Below are 4,426 nucleotides of genomic sequence, written 5' to 3' on the forward strand. Positions count from 1 at the left end.
TGTGTCTACTAAGAATATAAAACCTCACAATTCTTAAAATGAGAGAAATTTAACGTAAAGAAATATTAAACTATGATAAAAGAGTGACTATAAAACATAAGAAAACCCTATATGGTATCCTATGACTGATGGAGAGTCTTAAGAAGAGACAAATTTGGAAGGAGTCCTGGTGTGGTGCTGTAAAATAAGCACTGAACTTCTAACCTCAAGGCTGGTGGTCCAAATCCACCAGGAGCTTCTTAGAAACCCTACATAGGGTGGCTATGTGTCAGAACCAACTCAATGGCACTTAAAACAATAACACCATTAAGCTTTCTCAAGTAATACTGGTGTGGGCCTATAGGATAAGCACTGGACTGCTAATTGCAAAGTTGACAGTTCAAACTCAGTAGCCTCTACTCATAAATCTTATACAGGATTGCTGTGATCAGAACAGCCTTGATGGAACTTAGCAACAACAACAGCAATCCTCTGGGAAAGCAGGTGTTTTATCTGAGATGGAGACATTGTGGTTGTGTCCCATTGGATAGCAGAGAATTTCAATTGATTGCCTAGCCACAACTAGTTTTCAGTCACTGAGCAAGCCGAAAACAATTGGACTAGGCACAGCTAGGAGACACTCCATAATACATCCAGGAGATGGAGGCACAGAAGTACAGGAGTGAGATCTATGGAAAGTTTAAAGGTACATGTGGGGCAGAGTAAAGTGTTAGCCAGAAATGGGACTCACAACTGACAAAGGGAATCTGGACAATGGTGAGGCTAGTGGCCAGTGTGTGGTGTCCACATTGAAAGGGCTGTAGGAAAGTTCTCACTAGGGAGGTTGGGTCTATAATGATGCTGAGGGACCCCCAATTCTGGATGTATGAATAGTTCTTACATCCTTTCCTCCAACACCTGGTGAGTAGTCAGAAACAGTAGCGAAGTCATGCCTCTTTGAAGCCTTCCACTGAGTAAACTTAACATGATCCTCTTGAGAAGAAATCCATAAAGGCTTTCAGCCCATTACATCAACATATATACTGAAGGATTCATTTGGAGCTGAACGGCAATGAAAGGTTTACTGGCAAACTATATCACACGCCAGGCAATATTTAGATGTTAAAATTTTACAAAGCTAAATATAGGAATATCCTACCCATGGAAATTACAGTCTACAAGAGGATATTTTGGAGTCTTTGGTGTGGCACTGTAGGATAAGCATTAGACTGCTAACTGCAATGTTGGTGGTTCAAACTCGTCAGCCACTCCTCAGAAATCTTTAAGGTCACTATAAATTGAACCAATTAGGGAGCAATTAATACTAACAACAGGGGATAATTTACATTAGCCAAAGGTATTTCTTATTTTATATAATTGTGCAATAAAATGATTCATGTCTATGAAACAGAGTGTTATAAAAGAATAGTGACATTTACAAGAGCTTTTTGTGTGTGTGTGTGTGTGTGTGTGTGTTTTAACTGAAGGACAAGGTTAGATTGGACTTAAAATAATTAACACTTCAGATGTCACCTAGACATTTGAATATAAGGACCTAAAATGTCTGAATAGGAATCTGTGCTAAATGCTTAAAGTTGGGAATTAATGGCATGGAAGGCAGTGACTGAAAGGTGGTAATTGAAGAAATTCACAAGGGGGTGAATAGAGAAAAGAAAAACACCCAAGAAAAGAAGGTTTTAATGCACACCAAAGGACAACTTCCCATTGATGACAAATTTAGAATGATGTGACTTGAAGTATACTCAATGTGTAAGTCATTATCAAACTCCAAATGTCCGTGTATATGTGGAAATGCAGATTGCAGAATCTAGATTATAAAGATTGTGAACAATTTGGGAAAAATGAAGATAAAGATCATATGAGTAGATGGGAAATCCAAGCTGTCAATAGTTTGGGACTGGCATTATGTAACTGAAAATCAGGTGATTTTGCATAAACAACTAAATGTATGACTCCTTTATGAAATTTATAAGATTTACCAACCTTCAGTTTATATTTTGCTTAAAACAATATTTGATAGGTTTGCATAATGCTCTTTGAGATCTGTGTTTCACTATCAATACTAAACAGCTGCAGTATTAAACTGCCAACATAAGTTGTTGTCTTTTCAATTATATTGCTGTTGTTAAGGACTGTCCAGTTGGTTCTGGCTCATAGCCACCCTACATAGGGTTTCCAAGGAGTGGCTACTGAGTTTGAACTGTCAACCTTGCAGTTCAACTGACCTTGTTTAAGCTGTTAACCACATGGTCAGCAGTTTTAATTCACCACCTGTTCCACAGGAGAAAGATGAGACCTTCTTCTCCCATGGGGATTTACTGCCCAGGAAACCCTATACAAGGTCAATATGACTAGGAACTGACTCAACGTCATGTAACAAATGAAAGCAATATGCCACTCTTTAAATACATTAACTTGGAACAGGAAAATGTGACTGTCTGATAGTGGAAGAGGGTTATGGTTAAGGGTTTCTTCTCTTTTTGTTAGCTTGCACCCTTTTTCTTTCTTACTTTTTTAAAAGAAGTAATCAATTAATTATAGAAATGATTGTACAAAGTCCAATATAAAAAATGGCAAAATTTGGAGGAATTTCTAGATAAAATAGAAATTCTGCTTCCATTAATAATGGATTAGTACTGATCAAGATACTTTATTTACCACTTTGGTCCTAATACCTTTACATATAAAAGGACAGCAATATTCACTGCCTAAAGTCATCATGAAGTAAAAAAAAAAAACAATGCTTCTAAATCTTAAACACCCAATAGCTATTCTTCTATGGGTAGTTAAATTGTAACCTATAACATTATAATTTTATCATTAAAAGGGAATGCTACCAAAAATTTGGCTTGATTAAATATTTATATATTTTTTCATTTTGATTACCTGGAGATGATTATTATATTTATTTCTTCTTTAAGTTGAATATTATTCTATTATTCAGACAAGCTATTTTAAACATAATTAAAAGTTTACAGTTTTCTCTTTATTGTAGAACTTTCTATCTTGTATCTAAAGTAACATTATGTTCAGAACTACTTTCATAATGTCAAGTAATATTCAAAAGATTTCTTGCATTAAAAAACTTACTAGAGAATAATTTAATTTGGCTTTATGTAATACTTTCAACATTTTTACATATTTTACTAAATTTATGACAAAGATACATCATTATCATAATAAATCAGATGCTCTGTAAATTATCTAAAAATATATTATTGCTGCCATTAAGTGCTGACGAGTAAGTTTCCGCTCATAGCAAACCTGTGTACCCCAGAATGAAACATTGCCTGGTCCTGTGCCATCCTCAGAATCACCGCTATACTTGAGCCCACTGCTGCAGCTACTACATCACTCCCTCTCTTTGAGGGTCTTCCTCATTTACATTGACCCTCTACTTCATGAAGTATGATGCCCTTCTCCAGGGACTGGTCCTTCCTGATCATACTCAAATTATATATGAAGTCTCGCAATACTTAACTTCTAAGAAGCATTCTGCATAATAGCCAAAAAGCAAACAAAGGAAAAAACCTACAAGCACTAAGGCTAAAGACTCCAATGAAGAAAATACTAGGTATGGTGTCTTTCTTTTCCTTTCATAACTGTATGAGAAATGACTGGAAGTTTAGTTCTTTTATGATTTTGGAAAGAATAGTAAACAATTTATTTTTAGATAGAGGCAAATTCTAAGAAATATATATGAATGAAATAAACAATACAGACACAGATGTGCTTTCCATTAAGTATATTTTTTGCCATAAATCTGTAGATGGAGAAACATGATTAGATTATTTTGCTTCTGTTTTTGTTTTAACATGACATGTATAGTTGAGGTTTAAAGTAGGGATTTAACTATAATAGTTTGAACTTTATTGATTGCATTGATTACAGAACTGGGGTGAGAATCACTGTGGATGATGAAATAACAAAAAGAAATCAAACCTGAAATGTCATTGGATTCATTTGATTATAGTAAAATGATATAATATTTAAAAAAATGAAAACTGCCATTGAGTGGGTTCTGACTTATAGTGATCTTATAGGACAGCAATGGATATCATTTCAGAGAATGAATATTCCAGAATGCTTAATTGTACTAATGCAGAACCTGTACATAGACCACGAAGCAGTTGTTAGAACAGAACAATGGGATACTGAATGATAGAAAATCAGATGATATGTGCACCAGGGTTATATCTTTTCACCATACTTATTCAGTCTGTATTCAGTGCAAATAATTAGAGAATCTGGATTCTTTTAAGAAGAATATGGCATCAGGACAAGAGGAAGGCTCATTAACAACTTGTAATTGTGGATGATACAACCTGGCTTGATGAAAATCAAAGACTAGAGCCTTCAGTACCAATTGCAGCTCAGTGTAAAGAAAACAAAAATTCTCACAAATGGACCAATAAATAACATTATG

Source organism: Chrysochloris asiatica, unplaced genomic scaffold (assembly GCF_000296735.1).
Source record: "Chrysochloris asiatica unplaced genomic scaffold, ChrAsi1.0 scaffold00063, whole genome shotgun sequence".
Taxonomy (NCBI): domain Eukaryota; kingdom Metazoa; phylum Chordata; class Mammalia; order Afrosoricida; family Chrysochloridae; genus Chrysochloris; species Chrysochloris asiatica.